Below are 25,478 nucleotides of genomic sequence, written 5' to 3' on the forward strand. Positions count from 1 at the left end.
TTGCCCCAATGATTAAAAGATTAATATCAAGGGAATTTACAACAAAGCGTGATTTAGAATGACATATGGTTCAAAATCAACCTAGGGTCTATCATCCCAAAACTCCCCAACTTAAACATGGTTTTGTAACATGATTTCCCCATTTTACTGGTAACATAAACAAATAAAAAGGGTACAAGACTTACCCAATGGAAGATTCCACAAAAGCTTCCTAAAATTGCCCCTTAAGAACCCTCTAAGTATCCAATTAGTGAATGGGAAGAACTGGTTCAAATTCGGGGATTTAAGGATCTGATTTTTCGCGATCTTGCATTTGCGGATCCATTGCCGCTAATGCGAGGCCGCATCTATGGAGAAATGTCCGCAGATGCGGACTCACTTGATAGCAGATGTTTTTGCATCTACGGGCCAAGTCCTGCATAGGTGGGCTCGCAGAGGCGACACCAAGTTCGCATAGGTGGCACACTAGAAAACCAGAAAATTATGATTTTCACCAAGTTCAACCTGAAACCCGACACTCAACCCAGACATCTCAGATACATACAAACTGCAACCTTCTATAAAACATGCTACGAATGCATTCTCTCCCTTAGAATTCCCAAACGAGGTCAACTTGACCCGGTCAATCCCCTAAACCCCCAAAACCAAGTTTCCAACCCAAAGACTAAAACACCCCCGAGAGCCTCGGGAACCGAACCAAATACCCTACTATGTTATAATCGACCCTTTGGAACTAGTGGACCCGATGAAAATTCCAAAAGACTCGTTAACCCAAAAGTCAACTTTTTTCCACTTATTCAATGTAAGAGCTTCTAAATTCCTCAAATTCCATCAAGACTTTCCAACTATTTCAAGAATAGTGCTACCTATCCCCGCGGGTCAAAATCACTCTAACGAAGCTAGGGGAAGGGTCAACGGGGTTAAATGGGTCAAAAGGGATTAAACGAAAAAATAGGTCATTATAAGTTTGGTGCTATAACGATTCACTTGTTCGCAAGACATAAAAGCTACTTCACAGTTGTGGACTCTTTTGGATTTTTATTTACTTTTTAGAGTCGCCACCTAATTTATTAAGGGAAATTAGGAAAACCAAGTTAAAAGAGTTTAGTAAATAAGAGGTAAATCAATAGAGTTAGGGTAAGGGTTCAAGTGATCCCTTAGGGGAGGTGTTAGGCATCCTGGTATGAAGAATCCGCAAAATGTGATTGACCTTTGAGTTTCAAAGTGTAATTTGTGTTTATTTGCTTAAAATGAGCTCAAAATATTGTATATAAAGTCATGGCATATCATTTAAAATGGTTTCGATAAAATCCCTTTTTAGAAGAAACTTAACTCCCTTTTTGAAAATACGTATAAGGTTCAAATGGTAATTTCATTCTTTAGGACCAAAACACACACAAGGTTTCTCTTGAATAGAGTTGAACTTAATTTGGTCCTAAATGCTATGTCCTATTTTTATCCTTATAAGTTTTACAATAATTCAAGTATATCCCCTTTGCAAATATGCCATAAAGTTGTATAACTCTTGTCAAAATTGCCCCTTTTGTTTACAAGTTGTGAGAGAATCACATTTTTTGTCTTTTTAGTTTTAGATGAAGGTCAACCACATTCTTTGTTATGAATCTCTTTCCTGAACTTTGTATTTAAATAAAAAAATAATCTTGTATTTATCCAAATTGAAGTGGGCTTGGCCCAAAAATAGACTTCCATCATTGAAAACTCATCGAGTCACACAACAAGAAAAAAGGCCATCAGGTACGAGAAAAATAGTCCCTAAAAGTCTAATTTTGGTCCCTAAAAGTAAATAGCGACGGGAAGAATCTGGTCGCCACTGGTCGTAATAGGCTCCGCCGCTAAAATTCTATAACGACAAGGTTTAACAATTGGTCCTTAAATAGTGTTTGCGACCTGAAAAATTCTGGTCCCTAGATCACTTATAAGGACCGTATTTCCGGTCCCTAGACACGTAGATCAGTCGGGGCATAAAAATATTCAGGGACAAGCTCACCGGTCCTTAAAAGTCTTTTGCGACCAAGACTATGATCTTCAAATGGAAGCAATTGCTGGTCCCTAAAATTATGTATACAATTTTAATGAAAGAACTATCATTAAAGATGATTTATGGCCTGAATTTCTAATATATATAAACTCCAATAAAAAATAAGCGCATATAAACAAAGTCATCACTAGTATTAATTAAAAATTGAAATTAACAATGCCATTGTATACAAAAATACAAAAGTCATACTATTTACACTACTCATTAGCCTACAAAGGCTAACATCACTAGTAATAATACTATAACGATTCGTCTAACAGTTTGAAAAAAGATAACCAATTTGTCAACTTGTTCGAAATCTTCAAAAAAAATTGCATCTTGACTTGTAAGCTGAACCCTCCAAAATCCTGTAAAATGTACTGCACAAAAAAGAATTTGTTTAGAAAAATAAATATTTGAACAACCAAATCACACAAAATTTCAGTTCATAAGAAATAAGAGAAGGCATTCTAGATTTTCAATTCCTAATTACTCTGCTATCTACATGGATCAAAATATGCTAGTACAGTGCAAGTGCATTAAACAACTAAATTGGCCCAAACTTGGGGTTATTTTATAATGCATACTCATCCATATGAAAAATGTTTGTTATGGCATCATGGTGCTCAAGGAAGATTATTGGTGCAAGCAGGTATGTTGAGCAAGTTAGAATAACAATATGCAAGTTGGAATGACAATGACCAATCTGGTATGTATGGAACATTTTCTGTCTAGAGGCTAAGAGGGGAGTATCCAAAGGCTCCATGGAGGAGAATAGTATGCAATAATATAGGCCCACGCAAATAGATTCACAGCCTATTTATGGCAGCCCATGGAAGGCTATACACAAGAGTTAGGCAAGCAAGGTGGGGAATTAATGCGTATGATATATGCCCCTTGTGCAATCAGTCCACTGAAATTACATCACCCTTGTTCTTTCAGTGTGAAGTTGTTGCATTGGCAAGGTATAAACAGACCAGCAATGGAGTGGAATAGAAGTAGAATAAGCTGTTTAACAAGTCAATGGTAAGAGCTCTAATGTTGAGGTGTACAGGATTGTACTTCTATTTCAAACTTTAAAATCAGTTTAAAAAAGGACGGTACTTGCAGGTAGTGTATACTACATATGGCAAGAGAGGAATCAACGGGTGATCAAGCATAAAAACTATTACTAGACTGATTGTCCAGGAAGTGTTTCAAAGAGGGAGTATGAAGCCAAGATTAGTAAGACAGCTGCAGAATTTGAGTTTTTACCCTTGATCATTTGTAGCAGTGCCTTAGTATTTGATAGCTAATGTAGAATTAACTAATAGTTGGGGCTTTCTATCCAGCTGAGCCATTTGGTTTTGAGCTATTCATATTTTCCCTTTATAATAAAATTTCTTACTTACCAAAAAAATAATAATAAAACACAATGCAACAATAACCTATACACAATAGATCCAATATATTTGAGAATACTACATACTCGTACCATTTCATGAAACTCATGTGCAATATCACCAATCACACTATCAAGTACACAATACAACACTCTAAAATATGTTACTAGTTAATATTAAAGGGATATTAGATGACTGAACTATAATTCTTAGAAATAATATAAGAAGAACATCGCACGGAGGAATGTAGAGTTGGTAAAGAAGGTCTTATATAAGATATAAGATTTTTGAAGTCCATCTAGATATTTAGGACATTCCATTAGGCATTGCAGTATTACCTGTAATATCACAGTTCTCATGAATCTGTCCCCCGTTGTACGTCTTCAGGGAATATATCCAGGTCAACAAGACAAGCAGATTTGCTATCAATTACCAGAGAACCTTTGTGAAGTATCTGTTACTCCTTAAATATCTGTAGATTAAAAAGAGATAAATTCATCTACCAATCAAAAGGGAGAAGTCTATAAAAGCAGACTGCAGAAAACAACTGTATTTTTTGTGAGGTGAGTAAACTGCCATCAACCCAAAAGCGCAAAAGTGCAAGCGAAAACGATCATCACTGGATCATATATTTATATTATATTAAATAGACTACAAATAAAAACACAACAATAAGAATTTCCAATTATGTCAAGATATGAGATATTACATGTCAAAAGAAAAATTACATACCGCACAAAGTAAATTCAGACACTCTTAATAAGAACCAAAAACCAAAAAAAAACTAAGGTATAAGACATAAAAAAATGTCTCCATCTAAACACATAAATAAAGAACCATATAATCTAGTATGATTTGCCCTTTTTTTTTTTTTTGATTAGCGCCGGGTGTCCGAGTCTCTTTGAGCCCCGACTAATCCCGGGGGTGCACAGGCCCTCGGCAAGGAGTTTCCCGCAAGTGCACCACGGGTAATTCAGGGTTTTCCCCAGTCCGATGGCCCTCAGAAATTGTTTGCACCCAGCGGGTTTCGAACTTGAGACCTTGAAAGGGAGCACCCCAAGGCTCAAGTCAATTGCCACCAGGCCAACCCCTGAGGGTTGTATGATTTGCCCTTTTGTCATCTCATAAGCCTGGGATTAGGAATTTAGTCATGAAGGTTAACAAGACGCAATTAGGCCAAGGCACCTGATTTTCCTGGTCTAAAGGATCAGTTAATTCTGAGAAGACATTCAGAAAAAACAAATATCACGTAACAAAATAGTTGATGTGTATAATAGAAGTTACAAACCACTAAAGCAGTCAATTTTTCTATAATTTTTTGATCAGGTGAAAGAAGCTCTAATTTTTTAATATATTACACAATCCAATATTCATTTGAAGGAAAATATTACAAGATCCAACATTAACATCAGGGAACTTATAGTGAAAAAGCTCCAATGATATCAAGAATCAGAATACCGAGTGCTTATACACAAATCCATATCATCTAAACAACCTAAGAATCCAAATAGCTGAAAGGATAGCAGAGCATCTTTTGACAAAGGAAGATAACTTTGAGTTGAATTAAACGATATCCATAATAGAAGCCAAGACTACCAGACCTGACCTGAAGAAATGGAATTCTTCCTATTCTTGATGTTTAGGAGATTTCAGCATCAAAACTCAAATATCTAGAAACATCTCAGAGAGCAAAGCTAGTAACTTTTACTTATAACAGAAGCATAAGAGTGAGTGGTAATTCAGAAGGTGATCATACCATCAGAACTTTCATGTAATAAAAAAAGTGATTAAATGCTGATATTTACACAAAGCAATCGGGTACCCGTCATCTAACCAAAGATAATTGCAGCGATAATTTGAGAAACAAAGGTGGTCTTCAACAAACTTCTCATGTATTGTTTCAGAAAATCGCCTAGCTCAAATAAAGGAACTACTCTTAGTTTATGGAGGATGACATCAGTAGAGGTAAGAGACCGAGATGATGACGAAGCACTACTCAAGTACTAACTGCTCACCTCTTGGTCCTCATTCTCATCCCCCTTAATAATTTCTTTCATCTAATCACAAAAAGACACCACAACATGTTCAAGGTTGTGGAGATTTTGCCACAACCATCAAGCAAACATTACTTTGATTTGGCAACAATGTTCAATCCTTAACTTCTTCAAGTTTGAAAAGGATCCATCTGAAAGAGTTGTAAAAGATGCTTCCGTATCAAGTTTGATGTCAATAAGGCTGACAATATCCTTCAAATTCATACTGGATATGTGCAGCCTGATTTATTTCAAAGTCAAAATATATGCAGATAAATAAACACAAAACTGTACCAAAATCATACATGATATCCTACTCCGGTTGGCATTACTCAGATGTTTAACATAAAAAACAATTACACAAAAGTACTAAAAGAAAATTAAATTAGTCAAACAATTGAAAATCAATTGACCAGTGATACAAGATCATTTATTGTCTATACATCGGGCACAAAGAGGGCCTTTCAAGAAGTCTTAAATGTTGTTCACAAGAACCATGGCTTAGCACGAAATCAAAAAGGTTATTTCCTTATATTTCCTTTTAACAAGATTTCAATAAACTACAGAGAATTATATTTTAGAAGAACTTATAGACATTTTATAAGTATTTCAAACTTTTAGGAGTACGGAAAGTAGTCAGTTTGTCCATCTAAACACACAAGGAATCATCTCATGGAATAAGTGAAAACTTCTTCTATCCAAAAAATAGCTAAATGCATAAAGATTGTGTAGAGTCTCTTTAAATGAAATATAAAGGTTGAAACTTATACCTTTTCACACCCTCAAAAAATCAATGACGGCATGCAGTCTTCTAAAAAATAACTGGATTACAAAAACTCTTTTAATCGGTTATATGGAACTCAAAGATCATATGCAAAATTACAACAAGAAAAAACAATCAAAGACAAAAACAGAAGAGGTCCTTACAACACCAGCTCCAACAAAGCATATTATGTAGTAGCTAAAATATCACAAAATTTACACAAAGTCTAATATGATCATTTGAAAAAGCTCAGAATTACTAATCGGGTTCCCAAATATATCAAAACATCAATTACAAAATAAAAAACATAACAACAAGTTGGCATTCGAACACGGTAAAGGAACATACATAAATAAGCTAATCCAACAGTGTAAAAAAAGGACCTTTTCCTGATGGTTACGATGAAATTTATGTTGAAAATAAAGGAGTCATGCAGAATCATACAAAACAAGTAAAAGATGGACATAGAACAAAGAGGAGTCCACAAGAGATGGACCTTAATGGTGAAACAGAGTATAACAACAACAACAACATACCCAGTGAATCCCACAACGTGAGCTCTGGGGAGGGTAGAGTGTACGCAAACCTTACCCCTACCTTAGGTAGGGAGGCTGTTTCCGGAAGACCCTCGGCTCAAGAAAAAGCATAGGAAAGGTCAAATACGGGCAAACAAAAAATCACCAAACATTCGTGAACTCCGAGAAATCAATGTTCAAATATGTGAGCCAGGATTTCAGAGAGTCCTCGAGCTCATGGTCAAGTCTACATACTGGAGAATATAAATAGGTGAGAAAAAAATCCCAAACAATACAAAATAGAAACCCAATTGGTCAAAAAATAAAAAAGGCTACCAGAATTATTTCCCAACTTGGTCCAGCAATAGAGAAACGAGACAAGCATGGAAATCCACTATGGAGAACTGACGGTACATTCAGGTTTACATGTTTGTGTCGTTAACAGAGAACTCTGGTTCATAGTTAAAGAAGCTTAGTGATAGGCTTACATGTGGAAAACGACGATAGAAATAAGAAAATGAGAAAAGGACAATTAAAGAATTTAGGGTATCGTTACCAGAAGGACCGCCCGTGATAGTCTCTGGCCAGACTTCAACTTCTCTCGGTGGTCTCTGGCGTGATAGTTTTCTCAATGAAGCCGGATTTGGGGATTTTTGAAGATGGAGTTAGGTTTTAGAATTAAAGCTCCCATTATTTATTTATTTTTATTTGTTTTTGGGACCCATATTATATGTAGCCACTTTAGTCCCACTTTATTTTTGACATTAGGGACCATTTATTGATAATATTAGGGACGATATTTAGTCCCTTCACCATTTATTCGGGAACTAGGGACTAAAGATAAATCTAGTCCTTATATGTATGCTTTTAGGGGCTAGATTTTTAACTCGTCACTAAATGTTGGTCGTAAATAAACCTTTTTCTTGTAGTGTCACTTAAAACCATTTGAAATTCCTTCTAAATGAAGACTTCTCTTTTGAAATCCTTCTTTCTTCAATCCTTTTGTGAATTCCCACTTTTGAAAAAGAAAAGTTTGTATAATACTCCATTGTGTCTGTTTTCTGTTTCTTTCAAAAGTAGGAAAAAAAATTCTTTTATCCCTTTTTTTTTTGTTGAAAGAATGGAATTCTTTATATTTTCGTTGGGTCCGAGTTTGAAAACGTATTTAGGTTCCTATGCATTCTAATGATATAATGCATCGTTTGCTTAATTTCATCGAAGTGCCGACCAAACGGGTTTCAATATTTTACAAGTATGCTTACAAGTATAAATATACAGAAATGGACTGGTGGATTTACCGAGCCCACCAGCTAATATAAAATCATTTTCACCCATGATTGGGTCTTCAATTTCTGCATTCGGTCTTGATAATGAAGTGTTGGGCCTTTGGCCCAACGAATCGGTGATATGCAGAATTCAGCCCAATTGGGCCCATGCGAGGAATATCATTCAAAGAAGAGAGGAAAAAAGAAAATGACGGTTAGAAGGTATCTACACTTAGCAAACAATAAGTACGGAATTTAATATATATATCTCACTAAAACACATTAAGAGACAAGGAATACACTGCCATACACTTAATCAAATACACAACATTCACAAGAGATACTTAGAGTCCAGTATAAAACAATCATGTAGCCTCAACAGGCCCAAACATGCAACATGACAAGCTACCAGACAAGCCCAATACTTTCGAAGCAACACATGAAGAAACCAGTGTTATGGGCCGCGAGCCCAGTTAGCTTATTTAGAAAAAAACCATTGAAAGAAAATGTGGCTTTAGCCCAATGCATATAAACATAAATAGCTTAATGATATACCTTGTGTATACACTATACACACCCTCTTGTATACCAAAGCATGCAAGTGAGTGTATAGTCTATATATTCAATAATATATCATAGCACATTAGCTCAAGAAAAAGGAAGAAAGAGAAGTTGATCACATGACTTATTCGTCCAGATCAAATTAATTCGGTATTCCTGGAATATATTCAGGATATACGAGGATATACGCCTTATATATTGGGGATATGCAGGACATACACACTCATGTTCATACTATGCATATATTCAATGTATACCACACCCACTTGACTTTTTAAAAGCATGTAAAGACTGTCCAAACACATAACATTTTAGCCTATACATATCACATGAAAAACAAAGGGTTTCCAGATGGCATATGATAGCTTATATCACAAATGACACTGACCTCATTATGGCTTCCTACCCAAATAATATACAGGCCATATTGGGTAAGGAAGAATGGTTCAGACCCAAACAATATATTAAAGGTTCCTTACATTCTCCAGAAGGTTCTTATTTTTTACAACAAACAAAACTATCCATTCAGTCCCAACTTCTAGCATGACTCAATTTTAAGAAGGTGATTAAGCACGTAGTGACATAGAAATGCTCATCACTTTGGTTTTACAACATCAACATAGATAAAATTAAATGATGGAAGGGAGTGAGGATGGATCATAGTATCACAAATATTTAGAATACTCATCAAGTCTACATACTTCGCAGATCATGTTGGGTTGGCAAACCCAACATCCTATTCATAATATATTTATCCTTCACAAAAGAAAATTGAACACAGTAATTGGTACTACATGCCCTAGGTTAAGTTTCAGCCTGTCATAACATATAATTCTTAAAAAATGGTTACCAACATGTATGTCTAGTTGAAACACAACTCATTTGGATCAAGACAACCCTTTATGCATTCAGGCAAGCATAACTTATGGTCTCAATCAAACTTAGTAGAACATCAATCATATTCTCATTCCAACATGCATTACACTTGTTCTAATAAAACACAGATTAACTAAACTAAATCAGTCCAAAAGCTCTATTTTTTATCATACACTTTGTCATTAACATTCAAATAGGATATAACAGAATGCAAGTTATCTTAGACATGTTTCATGCAGGCGGACAGCTGTAGAGACAAGTTTATGGTCTGGCCTATACTAAAGAGGGATTGACATTTCTAATCACTCATATACATAACATAATGCAATAATAGAAATATACAATACTAAAAAAAAATGGAAAATCCTCTTATTCCTTTTGAAAAGAAGTTAAATGCACAAAATCACCTCCTAATTCATTCACAGACCCAGAACTCACTTTTTAGCACATTAACCTCTCATGGCATTCATTTTATCTGACTATTAAAACCTTGAAGGGTCCCATGAATTTGTGATGTCATAGGGAGGAACCCCAGCAGTCTAGGGTGCTAGTACTAGACTGAGTGAGTACTCAAAGCCTTTCCCTCACCCTTAACTATAACGACCCATTTGGTCGTTTAGGCTATTTTACCTCTTTTACCCTTGTTGACCCTTCCCCCAGCTTTGTTAGAGTTTTTTTTTATTCGGGGGGATGGGTAGCGTTATTTTTGAGGTGATCTGTATTGGTTTGAGGAGTTTAGAAGCCCTTAAGTTGAATAAGCAAAAAAGTGTTGACCAATAGTTGACTTTTGGGTATTTCTGTTCTTTGTGAGCTTCGTCAGTTCTATTAGGTCTGGTTGATTGATTATGATTTGTTAGGGTGGTTGGTTCGGTTCCCGAGGCACTCGGGAATGTTTTGGGCTATTGGATGGAAACTTTGTTTTTGGGAGTTTGGGGCAGGTCGAGTCGCAACTCTTTGCTATAGCGGGCCATGGTATCGTGATCACGAAGGCTGATCAGGTCGGGTCTATGTTTCTCCTTACATTCGCATTCGCATAGTCTCAGACCGTAATCATGAAGAAGGGTTGTCAGGTCAATGATTTAACCCCAAACCGAGAGTTCATCCCCATTTTCTAATTTCTAAGTTATTGAGTTTGTTTCGGAGAGTTTTGAAGAGGCTTATACTAATCCAAGTGTTGGGACTTTGACCGTTTGGAGATGATTTGTAAAGAAAAGGCACAAGTTGGATAGTTCGTGGCACTCACTCGGCATTGAGGTAGGTTATGGCTTACTCTAGTTAGACTTTCACTAGTGATTCGTATATGATTGCGTAGTATTGATAGGGAAATCATGATAGGACTTCAGACATAATGTTGGGATGGATATATAATTAGGTTGGTATGATTTCTGATTGCGTGGGCTTGTCACCATTTTTTATACATTGATTGACATGAGGTGTATTTGATTACGTGACTTGGAGTTATGGGATGTGATAAACCTATGTGTAGTAGTTGAGACTTGGTGGTTGATGTGTTCCATGATGATTTGATAATCCTTTCAGTATTAAATTGACTTATGGTATTTCGTGATCTCCATATCATATTCATTGGCATTGGTTGCATTGATTTCTCGTTCTTGCATTCATACATGATGGAAATGTTGTAGAAAATAGTTTGATGAAAGAATTATGGAAAGGATTATGGAAACGTTGAAAGAAAGAAAGTAAAAGATGAAAGTCACCTCTGGGCTTCGTGCGGAGTGACTAGTTTTGTGGAAAGTCACATCTGGGCTTTGTACGGAGTGACTAGTATTGTAGAAAGTCACATCTTGGCTTTGGGTGGAGTGACTAGTATTGTGGAAAGTCACATCTGGACTTCGTGCGGAGTGACTGGTACATGGACTTTCTGGGTCCCAAATGGGTCATGACTATTGAGACGTCGATATTTTCGCCCTTAGCATATGTGTATAGGTTTGAATTATTGGCTATTGCATTGTACGGCATTCATCTCATTTCCATTGCATGTTTCATTATCTCATCATACATTGATCCATTTGATTTGTTTGTTTGTACTCATGTTGTGTCTTACTTGAGGATTTACTGAGGATTTGGCAAACTTGTGGTATAGAAGCTTAACCTTATGCTATGACCTAGTTTTGTGATATTTGCAACTTTGATGGTTAGTGTGTGACTATATGTTGACTTATTGATTCTGTGTTTTCATATGTGTGAACTAATCTTAGTCGACCTATGATGCTTACCAGTACTAGTGTTGTACTGATACTTCTCTTATTGTACTCTTTCTTTGAGTGCCGAGTTGTTACAGTATCTATGCATCAGCCTCGCGAGTAATCTCGAGGCTTCTTTTTTGAGTTCCCAGGGTGAGCATTTTTCCAGCCAGCCCGAAAATCTCTTTCATTTATATCTGTCCTTTCTATCTCAAGACTGTAGTCAAAATTTTATGTATTTCAATTCAGACTCATGTATTATGTAGTGGCTCTTGTACGATGACTTGACCAGATTCTTGGGTTATATTGTATTACCGCACTTAGTTATTTATCTATTTCATTGAGACTTCCAGTGTGAGTTAATCTTTCGCATGTTAATTTTAAAATTGGTAAATTAAGGGAAGGGTTCGTCCACTATGGGGTTAGAGTGGGTGCCCGCTCGACCCACCAGTTGGGTCGTCACAAGTTGGTATCAGAGCCCGAGGTTAGCCGATCGAAGTATAAGAGCATGTCTAGTAAAGTCTCACAGATCGGTGCGAAGAGCTCCGTACTTATCTGCGAGAGGCTATAGGACATTTAGGAAACTTCTATCTTCTTCACTCCTTTCGAGCTACTTTATTCAAATTAGTATTTGACTTCCCCTTCTATTCTCTCACTGATGGTGAGAACACATTCTTGAATTCGTAAATAAATGGTGATATAATGTGGTGTGGTATGGTACGTGATGTGTCATCCTGATTTAGACGCGGACCAACTTCAGTTTCTAGCTATGGCTTGAAGATTCAGTTGTGTAGGATCGTGGTTAAGACTCGTTTATTGTGGGGGATTTCTTGAGAAATGGGTGAGATAGTACAAAGGAACACGTGATCTCCATGTTTTCAGCACGGGTTGCTCGAAAGTCGCAAAAGTGCAACTACGGCTTAACAAGAATGTTTTGCTCGAGGTGTGATTTGTTTGGGAAACTTTCTACATCGTCAGAGTTTATTATGATAGTTGTGTGGCATGAGTGTACTAATGGCAAGTCAACATTTCAGCAGAGGCAAAGCAGAGATGTCGATTATTGAAAATAAGTGTAAGTGTGGTAAGGATCATTGGACTTGGCAAAAGGATAGTGACCGTGTGTAATAAAGAAGAGAAATTGAGACTAAGCACGTGAGGGGAGACTTGTGTGTTAAGGCGTCGAAAAGTAAGATTTCTTAAGGTATTATGGCAAGAGTACTTCATTGTCCTATGGGATGGAGGCGTAAGGAAGATAATTTGGATGGATCAATTTCCGCTATATGAAGGGAACGATTGGTATCTGACGTGCTCTTCAGGGTACGTTGCTAGTTGTGCGATGGTGGATGTCGTATAAGGTTATGAAAGGTTAACTTGGGCTTTTTTATGACTGAATTGTGGTGGTAGAGTAATAGCTAATGGTTTAAGGGTTTCTTCGGGAAATGAATATTTGTTCTAGGTCAGGTAGCAATGTTATCTATGACGAGTAAAATTTAAGGGAATAAACAGCGGTGATTCTTCAATGAAGGGTGCGTTCGTATGGTCGTGGTGTTTCGAGGTTAGAGATAAAAAGGGGAATCGATTGAACTAAGAGCTTGTTTATTTGAGAATTATGTTGTGGTTTTTCGATGTAGAGTGAATGTAAGGGTTCATAGATGATTTTGTGCATCGATTAAGTTGTAGGCTAATGGGGACCACTTGAGCGCTGGGCAGCGGTAAAGTTTTTATTTCTAAGGAATTACCGGGTGTTGAATCTAGTCTCGGATAAGATTTGTGAGCATGTTATATAAGGGTTAACGTGTGAAGAGTTCTACAATTATAGGTGTTGTGACTTTGTGGAGTTGACCGAATGAAAGGAATAATCACGCTATTGTTAAAGGTGTTCGGTTCGACAGAGTAAGGCAAGAGGTGAGTCTTAGCTATGCAAGCATCATTTAAGGACCCTTGATTGAGGAATAGGTCAGTAAGGACATTTGAAGTGATCGATCAATGATGGGTTTGAGCTAATTCAAGTTTCAAAAATAATTTCGAGAATTAAGTTAAGGATCAACAGTACCAGTTGATGCAAGGAAAGGTGAGTTCACTATAGAGTGTTGGGTATCGATGTTGGGTCAGTAAACTCATGGACCAGGTTAGAAGAAGGATTCTTTAGTTTATGGATTTCGGCAAGGGTGCTTCGATGAAGTTATATGAGGACGTTAGTAGGATTAAGTGTACGGTAATTAAGGATTTTGGATCAGTTCAGTGGTGGTTGAGGTATTAGGTCGACAATGATGGATTCTTGTTGGGATAACTAGAGTTGATTGGGAGTTTCCTAGCACAGAGGCTTTATGAAGGATTGTATATGTGATGTGATGGGTTTAGAGGAGAAATATGTTTGGGAAGTCAGGTGAGATAAGAGAACTCTTGGTTGTTTGAGTGTGTGGTATACTACTATCTCCAGGATTGACTCGACTATTTGGCAGGACTTATGACTTTGTAGTATACTTTCGAGTGGGTTCGAGTGATGGTCGGTCGGTAGCGGTGAATTTGACCTGAATAGGATAGAAAAAGTGATGAATTAAGATAAAGGTATAGTTTCTCGAGAATCAGTAGGAGTAAGGTGCATCTTCGGGATTGCTTGGGTCAGGTATGGATTGTGGTGTTGTTGTCTTGCATATGTCAGATGAGGTGTGATTGTTAAGTACGCTTAAAGAAGGAAGTCTACAAAAATGGACTAAGCATTATGACAAATTTTTGTGAGGTTTCGTGATCAGCGACTGGTGGGAAGCAAATTCAAGTGACCGACATGCTAAGGTTTATGGAAAGGTGGCTTGTCTTATACCAAGATGGGTAATGTTGTAGCACTCTTCATTGGATGAGCTAGAGTTGTCTAACGAGAAAGAGACTTTGGGAATCTCTATAATTTGAAGGTTAGAGTCATATTTGTGAGATGAGACCATATTCGTGGTAGTGGGTTATGTGTAAGTACTACTAACTAGATAGCTTGGGTGAGCCTTTTTGGAATATTAAAGACTTAGGAATAGTTGTACAAGGTTGGTGCAAGAGATTACGAGATTTGATGCTTTCAGAATTGTGATAGGCATATCGAGGTGTTATAATGGGAGATTCGATAGTTAAATGTGTATTAACTAAGGCCGCATGTTTTGCATTAAGTGTCCAGGATCATGACCAAGTTAAGAGGAAGCACGAGGGGAATTTGATGCATTTAGAGTTCATGGGGTTCAATCAGATTTGTGTATCGAGTGGAAGTTCAGAAACACGAGAATCACAATCATAAGGTGTAGATATTCAATTTAAGTGGATGACATGAGTAGGGCTCAGCTTCTGCACTCGAGGGTGACGACACAGGGTTGATTAGTCATGAGAAAAGAGGTGGAAGAGGTTATCGCAGAAGTATGAGAGGCGTACTATGTGTATTGTGGGGTTTCAGAATGGTTTGATTATGAGAGAAATGATTAGTATCGATCTCCACAGTCATATGGAGGTATTATGTTTGGGTTCATGAAGGTTTGGAGTAAGTTTGGCTGACCCTTAATAGTATTCGGGGAGTTGTGCATTTACTTTCGGGTCAAAATTGTTCAACTAGAGCCAGGGGACTATGTTTATAATACCAGAAGGACTTATGGGCAATCTAGTAAATCACCTTCATGGGGACGATGGATTTCAGTTCAAAATCGAGGTATGGTAGTGTTATCAGGTCTCATCAAAGTTGGAAAGCGAGGTTAATGATATTTTATTGATGGCAACTATTCGGGCAGTTCTAATGGTTTACACCGGTATTGGCGGCATATTGAAGAGGTTAGAATGGTTATAGGAAGTCTTCAGTGTGATTAGATGGTTTTCTATGGATTTGGCTCAGCAAAACAATTAGTAGGTATGCATATAGTTTGGTGAATTGAAAATTTGAGAAGGATTAGACGATGGGTTTTGACTAAGTGGTTCCAACTTCGGGAGACTGAACTAACGAGATTAGAATTAGCGTAATAAGCTGTTGAGAAGATCGATTGTGATGGAAATATTTAGAATTTGGACTCATGGCATGTGTCAATGTGTTTCTAACTAGTCTTGGTGATGATGATGGCTTGGAAGGTATGGAGGAAGGATTGGCAAAATAGGGTACTCTAGCGGTTCAGGTTTGGCAATGGATTGCAACGGTAATCAGAGGGTTATGGTGTCTGTGACGGTATTGTGGAATCAACCAATTCATTCAGTGGTATGATTATAGTCAGAATCAAGTAATTCGAGTGGAGACAGCCAGTATATTTGAGGATCAACCGAAAAAGGAATTTCGGGTATGTAAGAATGGAAAATTTGGGTATTTGAGCTAAGTTAAGGCGGTTTTGTTCGATAAGGTGAACTAGCGGTACTATCGGTATGCTTCTTGCCAGTGAAGGTGTCCTTAAGGTTATAATGAGGATTCTTTGGTTTCTCGTTGGTTTTTATACTCTTTCTTTTTCATTCGAGGATGAGCGATTGTTTGATTAGTATCTGATGTAATGACCCGTTTGGTCGTTTAGGGTTTTTTTTACGTCTTTTACCCTTGTTGACCAATCCCCCCAGCTTCGATAGAGTGGTTTTGACTCGTGAGGATGGGTAGCACGGTTTTTGAGGTGATCAGGATTGGTTTGAGAAGTTTAAAAACCCTTAAGTTGAATAAGCAAAAAAGTGTTAACCAATAGTTGAATTTTAGGTATTTGTGTTCTTTTGTGAGTTTCATCAGTTCCATTAGGACCGGATAATTGATTATGACTTGTTAGGGTGAATAGTTCGGTTCTTGAGGTACTCGGGGCTGTTTTTGGCTGTTAGATGGAAACCTTGTTTTTGAGGGTTTGGGGGTTGATCGGGTCAAGATAACCTACGTTGGGAATTATAAGGGCACGAACGAGTTTGTAGCGTCGGTTATGGTTAGTTTACATAATTGGTTTGTGTCCGAGAGGTCCCTGGGTGATTCGTGGTGTTCAGCTTCTAGTTTCCTTCTTCACGATAGGTAGCGATCGCGATCCAGATAGGACAGGACCTATGCAATTGCGTGATGGAGCCTCGCGATTGCGTGCAGACACGTCATGGGGCAGGTTGAGTCATAGCTCTTCTCGATCATAGGCCATGGTATCTCGATCGCGAATGCCAGTCTGGTCGGGTCTGTGTTTCTCTTCGCGATCGCGTGGTCTCAGACCACTATCGCGAAGAAGGGTTTGTCAAGTCAGTGATTTAATCCCCAAAATTGAGAGTTCATCGCCATTTTCCAATTTCTATGTTCTTGAGTTTGTTTTGGAGAGTTTTCAAGAGACTTCTACTAATCTGAGCTTTAGGACTTTGACTGTTCAGAGGCGATTCGTAAAACAAAGGCTCAAGTCTGATAGATAGTGGCACCCGCTCGGTATTGAGGTAGGTTATGACTTGCTCTAGTTAGACTTTGATTAGCGATTCGTATATGATTGCGTAGTACTGAAGGGGAAAGCATGATAAGTCTTCGAACATGGTGTTTGCATGGATAAATATTTAGGTTGGTATGATTTCTGATTGTGTGGGATTGTCGCCATTATTTATGCATTGACTGACATGTGGTGTATTTGATTACGTGACTTGGAGTTGTGGGATGTGATAGACCCATGTGTAGTAGTTGAGACTTGATATTTGATGCGTTCCATGATGGTTTGATAATCCTTGCCACATTGAGTTCACTTATGGTACTTTGTGATCTCCATATCACAGTCACTGGCATTGGTTGCATTGATTTCTCGTTCTTGCATTCATACATGATGGAAATGTTGTAGAAAATAGTTTGATGAAAGACTTTTGAAAACAGTTATGCAAACGTTGAAAGAAAGAAAGTGAAAGATAAAAGTCACCTCTGGGCTTCGTGTGGAGTGACTATTATTGTGGAAAGTCACATTTGAGCTTCGTGCAGAGTGAGTGGTACATGGACTTTGCGGGTGCCCCATAGGTCATGACTATTGAGATGACGATATTTCCGTGCTTAGCATGTGTGTACAGGTTTGAGTTATTGGCCATTGCATTTTACGACATTCATCTCATTTGCGTTTCATGTTTCATTATCACATCATACATTGATCCATTTGATTTGTTAGGTTGTACTCATGTTCTGGCTTACTTGAGGATTTACTGAGGATTTGACAGACTTTTGGTGTAGAAGCTTAACCTTAGGCTATGACTTGGTTTTGTAATATTTGTAACTTTGATGGTTAGTGTGTGACTACATGTTGACTTGTTGATTCTGTGTTTTCATATGCGTGAACTGATCTTAGTCGACCTATGTTGCTTACCAGTACTAGTGTTGCACTGATACTACTCTTGTTGTACTCTTTCTTTGTGTGCAGAGTTGTTGCAGGATCCATGCCTCAGCCTCGCGAGTGATCTCGAGTCTTTTTGTTTGAGTTCCAAGGGTGAGCATTGTTCCAACCTGTAGCCTGGAAAACTCTTCCATTTATATTTGTCCTTTCTATCTCGAGACAGTAGTATTATTTTTATGTATTTCCATTCAGACTCATGTATTACGTAGTGGCTTTTGACTAATGACTTGACCAGATTCTTGGGGTTATATTGTATTTCCGCACTTAGTTATTTATCTATGTCATTGAGACTGCTTGTATGAGTTAGTCTTCCGTATGTTAATTCTAAAATTGATAAAGTGAGGGAAGGGTTCGCCCACCAAGGGGGTTAGCGTGGGTGCCCGCTTAACCCATGAGTTGGGCGGGTTTGGTCAACCTTTGGACTAAGCCTGACTGGACTCGGATTGGATATTTGGAGAATCGGCTAGAATATTTGTAGCCAAACTTTACATGCAGAAATCATTAGACATTTAAATTATAACCACATTTAACGCATGGAATTAATTTGACAATTCAATTTTAACCGTTTTAAAAGTACTTGCTATTAAAAACGAATAAATTGTAAAATTGAGACGTAATTGATCATTTTTTCAATTAATCAAACTTCTTGATTTAATGGAGTAAAATACCTATCAATCGATCATTAATAGTTTTAAACAATTTATTTAATAATTATTTTCACTATTTTGTATTAAAATCTTGATAAATGTTGTGATAGGGTTGCATCAAGGATCAGTTCTTAGTCCGTTTTTATTGGCCTTGGTGATGGATGGATTGACGCGGCAAATTCAAGGTGAGGTGCCATGGTGTATGCTTTTTGCAGATGACATAGTCCTGATCGACGAGACTCGTAGCGGAGTTAACGCTAAGCTGGAGGATTGGAGACAAACTCTGGAGACTAAAGGTTTTAAGCTGAGTAGGACCAAGACAGAGTACTTAGAGTGTAAATTTAGTGAAGCACCTAGGAGGCTGGCTTGGAAGTGAGGCTTAGTACCCAAGCCATCCAGAAGAAAAGTAGTTTCAAGTATCTTGGGTCTATTATGCAAGGCAGCGGGGAGATTGACGATGATGTCAGACATCGTATTGGGGCAGGGTGGATGAAATGGAGGCTTGGTTCCGGAGTGCTATGTGACAAGAAGGTGCCACCACAACTTAAGGGCAAGTTCTACAAAAGTGTTGGTTAGACCGACTATGTTGTATGGGGCGGAGTGTTGGCCAGTTAAGATTTCTCACGTTCAAAAGATGAAAGTTGCTGAGATGAGAATGTTGAGATGGATGTGTGGCCACACCAGGAGTGACAGGATTAGGAATGAGGATATTCGGGACAAGGTGGGAGTGGTCTCGGTGGAAGACAAGATGCGAGAAGCGAGATTGAGATGGTTTGGACATGTGAAGAGGAGAGACACAGATGCCCCAGTGCGGAGGTGTGAGAGGTTGGCCATGGATGGTTGCAGACGAGGTAGGGGTAGGCCAAAGAAGTATTGGGGAGAGGTAATTAGACACGACATGGCGCAGTTACAGCTTACCGAGGACATGACCTTAGATAGGAGGGTTTGGAGGACCCACATTAGGGTAGAAGGTTAGTAGATAGTCTCATTATCCTGTCTTATTAGTAGTCGCATTATCGTAGTATAATTTCTTGTGCTCTGATTTATGCTGTTATCTGTTATTTCCTGTGCTTTGATTATTCTATGTTATCTGTGTCGCTTGCGTTACTTCATTTCCATATCGCTGTGAATCTCTTAGCCTTATCTGACCTCTTTTTATGTTTTTTATGTTTTTTATTGAGCCGAGGGTCTTTCGGAAACAACCGTCCTACCTTGGTAGGAGTAAGGTCTGCGTACACTCTACCCTCCCCAGACCCCACGTTGTGGGATTTCACTGGGTTGTTGTTGTATTAAAATCTTGATAAATATGATTCAAAATTATATAAAATATACAAAAGATATTTGATGCTATACAATAATATACTTGATGATATTTTACCAAATGAAATGGCAAAATGTCACCAAAATAATTTTGTAATATCATTTTCGCTTGTAAAATGTATTGTCACGACCCAAACCGATGGGTCGTAACAAGTGCCCGACCACTACTGGCCAAGCACTCCTGTGGTTGCATTTACTTCTCATTGACTGTCCTGGGCCCATATACAATCTGTAACTGTGCTATACTATCTCCCGAACAACCAACATAAGAGACACCGTACCGAGAACTCACGGCCAACGCATACATATAAACATAAGCACTGAGAGTAACAGCGCAAGCTGATTTGGCCGCTACATATATACTGTACAACCAAAATGAGCGCCGACGAGGTTGCATAACATCATGGCTACATATCACTGTCTACAGACCTCTATAGAATACAGACTGTAGAAAGGACAGGACAAGGCCCTGCCATACCCATATATGTACGTAACCGAATATCATACCAAAAGGGTTGTAGCTCCGGATCAATGGAGCGTACTGACTGCTGCTGAGGGGAGGTCCTACTGCGATGGATCATCCGACCGGCTACCTGACCCTGCGGGCATGAACGCAGCATCCACAGAAAGGGAAGTCAGTACGAGTAATGGACCGAGTATGTAAGGCATGAATAATAACATAGTAAGGGATGTAACACATGAATAATATCAGAATGGAAATATAGAGAATATCGTGAGATAAAAGAGTAACTTGTACATATAAGTGCCTCTTAGGGCGGATGTCATGCATGCTCAGCTTTCTTTGAAATCTTGTTCATGTATACATAAAATAGAACATATCATGTTACCGAGGCGTCGACTCCGATCCATTTAACCACATATGTCCCGCGTCCGGGATGAGATCATGTTATACCAACTGATCAGGTGGTTACGCGTCTATAACGCTCTGGTCCTTTTTCCCATATTCCCCATATACATATACATGTATCATGTTCATGTATCATGTACATATATCATGTTCATGTATCATATACATATATCATACAAGCAGCATGCAGGAAAGCCCAAGGAAAACTATATCTTTATCGGAGTGACGTAAGGTCGGTAACCTCCGATTACATTATAGAATAATCATGATCTTCATGTCTCACCTTGAAGGAACTACCATTATGAGGTGAGACAATCAATGAAAAATAACATCAAGAGAAAACATATAATAAGGTCACAAATCTCATAAGGCGTCAATTCATATACTTTGGAGTCTTTAGAAAATGGAGTCATTCAATGAATAAAATCGAGGGTCAAAAAATGGTTCATCATTCTCATATTCACATAGAAACCAAGGGCTTGGAACATTTGAACGTCAAATCATCATTATCAGTGTAACCATAAAATCATCATCATCATCATAACTTGATAGAAAATGTTCCCATCTTTGATATCACCATCATCGTTGTGAAAACATGTTCATCGTTGTTATCGTAAGAGCTCACATAATCATAGACCTTTGGTTTGGAAAATACGGGCAGTTTGGAAATACATTTATGGACCATCAGGAAAGGAGTCATGTCTTTGGAATCATAAGCTTTTAACTTTTGAAAACAAGGATGATATGGAAACATTTATGTAGTCATAACATAGGAATCATGCCTTTGAAAGAAAGGGACGAGCCTTAACATACCTGTTCCACCTCTTATTAGTTACGCTTATTTGTCCAAGCTCGCAAGTCTACATTTAAGAGGATTTACACTAACGTTGGCCTCTTCATCACACAGTTGTTCGAAGTTTCAAATCAAACTATTTTATATTCTGCCAAATATCGGGCAGCATCTCCCCTGTTTATATGCCCAGCCCGAATTCTCAATTCATCAACCAACACAACAATAGCAATACCAACATCAACAACATCATTTCCCATATCAAATTATTCCATAGAATAGCCCATATGGTGTTTGTTCAATATTTCCACCAACAGAATTAATTTACAACAATTTAACAACTTCTTCTCCGTAAATAAACCAAGATTAACGTTAATAACAAGAGATTCATATCTTTATCTCGATAATAATGCTATATCTTCACTCCTCCACCTTGAACTTAAGCCACAACGCCTCAATACACAATTTTGTAGTTGCAACTATACGTCGTTTGGACCGGGATTTGGGAACTATACTTGGTTTCGAGCTAAAAAGTTAATAATGGAAAGTTGGGGAATTTTATGGAATATTTGAGGAGGTTTTAGGTGTGTTTGGTTGAAAAATAAGGGGGCCTCCCCTTTTATAGAACGGTCCAGGTTCTGACTGGACCGACCTAAAATTAACTCAGCGCGATCGCACCCCCTTTGGGCGCGTTCGCGCAGCCTTAATTTTCTGACTGCGCGTTCGTTCAGTAAAAAGGTCATAACTCTTGATCCCGATATCCTGTGATGGCCCACGAACTATAGTTCGAAATCTCTTTCAATTATATACAACGTCAAGTCTTGGTGGTTTTCCAAATTCCAAACTTATAATGTCGTTTTGGGGTCCAAATCAGATCATCCGAAAATGTTTCCTTAAATCGTCCTTTTGGAGGGCTTATGCCCATATTTGGCTTAAGGGTCCTTCTTAGGACTTGCTCAACTTCCCATATACTACTCATATGTCTCTTCACATGTCCTTTATAAAACTCCCGGGGTGCGAGCCCCGCTTAGCTTACTGTAACTAGGGCTTTTCGTCAAGTAACATATGAACCAATTCATACCATATGTTCTCCAAATGTCATATATGTATATATTCTTAGACTTAGATCACCTAATCTTCATCCCTAATCCTTGTATGACTTTACTCTTTTTTGAGCTCGTACCACGCCGTCTACGATTTTGTAGTGCGAAATTTTCCGGGGTGTAACATGTATATACACTCCGTTTTTGACTCAAGAACTTAGAATAATTAAATAAAATTATTAGAGGGAAAAAAATGGGTTTCAACAACTGTCCCTTCATTGTTCGAGAATGGCAAAGCCGTCCCTGATCATCGAAATTTGATAGACCTGATTTTTGACCGACCAAGTCAAAATACTTCTCTTCCTTTTATGAATTTTTTCAAAAATTATGGCTGGACCCTGGTATCTGGGTTTCCTACATATCTTAGGCGATATGAGAATTCAGGCCACTTGTAGTTCAACTCAATTAAACTTCTAGTGCAATTTTTCATAAAATAGTTGCTGGATCCTTCGGTGTCAAAACTGAGAGATCCCAGAATGATCTGTTGGAAGGTGACCAACCTTTTTGTATTGAGTCCTCCTACATATCCCGGTCTCGAGAATCAAGTCACTTGTAGTTCGACTCAATTGGCTGAAAAGGGTATCCCTTAAATGGGAATACCTTTGTTTTCAGACTTTATGACAAGTGAAATCTGAACGGAAAAGAGGCTTGTACACTTTAAGCCATTAAATATGGTGCACGTACCCATGGTGAGAGTGTAGGCCATAATTCCCATAGACTTTGAAAGTGTTATGACCACTGTTTTCACACGTTTGGAAAGACTTGAATTACATTGGATTCTTGAGATATAAGATCAATTTGATATTTTGTTAAACATAGGAGTTATGCATGAAAGAATAGAGTCATGAAAGTGTGGGACAAGGTTAAGGGTAATTTTGGAATTTTGGAAATTAGTTTCGGGAATTACAAAATGTGATCCATAAGTATTGGGCTCAAAAAATAATTGAAGCAAAGTGAGGCCCAAAATGGGGTGCTTGGCCGGCCACTTTGGCTTGGTCCAAGCCCATTTTATGGGTCATGTGCTTGGTCATGTGACCAAGCACTTCAATACTTATATAATTGAAGACTATGATAAGTATGAAAGGAGATAACCAAGAACAAAAAAAATAGAAGAGGAGAAAGAAGAGGGTTTCGGGTTTGCTAGGAAAAAATAGGTACCAAAAATCTTGGTTCAAAAATTTATTTCTTGTTGATTTCCTACTAAGTCAAGGTTCCTTTGTAACTTGGTATAGTTGGATTGGAGTGGGGAGCATTAGAATCATCAAAGTGACTACATCTCCAAGTGAAGGAAACTTGAAGAAAAGGTATGAATTTCTACCTTTTTATTGTGTTGTGAAGTTTTGATTGTGTTGTAGTATATGGAAATGTGTTGATTGTATGAAGAAATGGAAGTTTACAATGTGGGTTTGGTATATGGCTTGTAGCCGTGTGTATATGCATGTTGTATAGCCAAATTGTATTGAATTTATGTTATATTCTAGTTATGATTGTGGTGAAATGCATGTGGGAATTGAAAGTTGGATGAATTTAGTTGATATGGAAAAATAAGCATATGGCCGTGTGGTATGTTGGCTATGGAGTGGAATTGATTAAGTTTGTTTAGTGTATTGGAGTGTTGTTGTAATGCTTGGCATAGAAATGAAGTTAGAATGATATAAGTTTGTATTGAATTGGAATGTAGAAACTTATGTCGTTTTAGTATGATTTTCCGACATTAAGGAAATGAAGTTGTTTGGTTGTTAATGGTGATAATCATTGATGAATTTGGAAGTTGGAAACTTGTTATGGAATTGCATGCCAAAGATTTGATGTTTTGCATAAGTTAAGACTTTGGCGGACAATTGTATATTATGTATATCAAGTGTATATCTTAAGGCAAACGATATGAAATGTATCTAGAACTATATGGTGATGATCTTGATTGTTGATGAATGTGAAATTATTGATATTAGTGAAAGTTTGGATTGAAATGAAGGTTATGTCAACTTGTGAGAAAAATGTCTAGTTGAAGGATATTTGTGTTCTTAATGTTCTTTGTTGATGTTAATGTCGTCGTTTGGGTTGTTGTTGATGATTTCTAGCCGAGTTGAATTCTCGGGGTGCCATATGTATAGGGGAAGTGCTGCCGAAATTTCGGTAGCCAAATATGATTAAAGTTGTAATAATGGCATTAATAACTCACAATTGGTAAACTTGACCAATTGCAGTTTTTCGACGAAACGGGAAGTGAGTTTGGAAAGGCTTAAGGAGCGTGAAAGGTATGTAAAGCAAACCCAATTCTTCCCTTGGCATGCCCTTAGTGTATTAGGGTCGGATCCGGGCCTCGAAGGACCTCTTGGCCCTCGGAATCCGCAAGACAAAATTTCAGTTTTTCCTTCAGTAGAATTGAACCATTTTGATACGCTTTTTCTGAAATTATGCAATTGTGCTCTAAATTACTCAGAAAGTCATAGGATGTCTGTATAACCTTCGTAGATGATATTATATGTTTAGAGGGCACAATTTGAGCCCGTCGCCTTATTTGTTCTGAGGCGGGCCCACTATTTACGTTTTTGCCCCTAATGTGTTAAAGCTTCCTTTTTAAGCGATTTTTGAAAGAAATGTTTTAATTACCCTACTAATCGCTTAACGAATATTATTTTAAATATTCTGTTAAATATTATAAATTATTTTGACACTCGGAATGACTTCGGGAAAGTTATACTTCTGTAATTTATTATGATATCCGAAATACATTTATTATGATTCCGTCCGACCCCATTGCATTTGTTTGTCTTTGATACGCTTCATCGAGTCTTTGAA

General features: G+C 37.8%; 1 long non-coding RNA gene across 1 annotated transcript; it reads right to left on the reverse strand.

Moving 5' to 3' along the window:
* Positions 1 to 2,171: 2,171 nt before the first annotated feature.
* Positions 2,172 to 7,447, reverse strand: LOC132618327 (uncharacterized). The gene is made up of 3 exons (XR_009574057.1): positions 7,288 to 7,447; positions 3,759 to 3,892; positions 2,172 to 2,418 (listed from the first exon to the last, which is right to left on the reverse strand). It is a non-coding gene; the product is annotated as an uncharacterized LOC132618327 (long non-coding RNA).
* Positions 7,448 to 25,478: the final 18,031 nt, after the last annotated feature.

The sequence above is a fragment of the Lycium barbarum genome, chromosome 11 (genome assembly GCF_019175385.1).
Source record: "Lycium barbarum isolate Lr01 chromosome 11, ASM1917538v2, whole genome shotgun sequence".
Classification (NCBI taxonomy): domain Eukaryota; kingdom Viridiplantae; phylum Streptophyta; class Magnoliopsida; order Solanales; family Solanaceae; genus Lycium; species Lycium barbarum.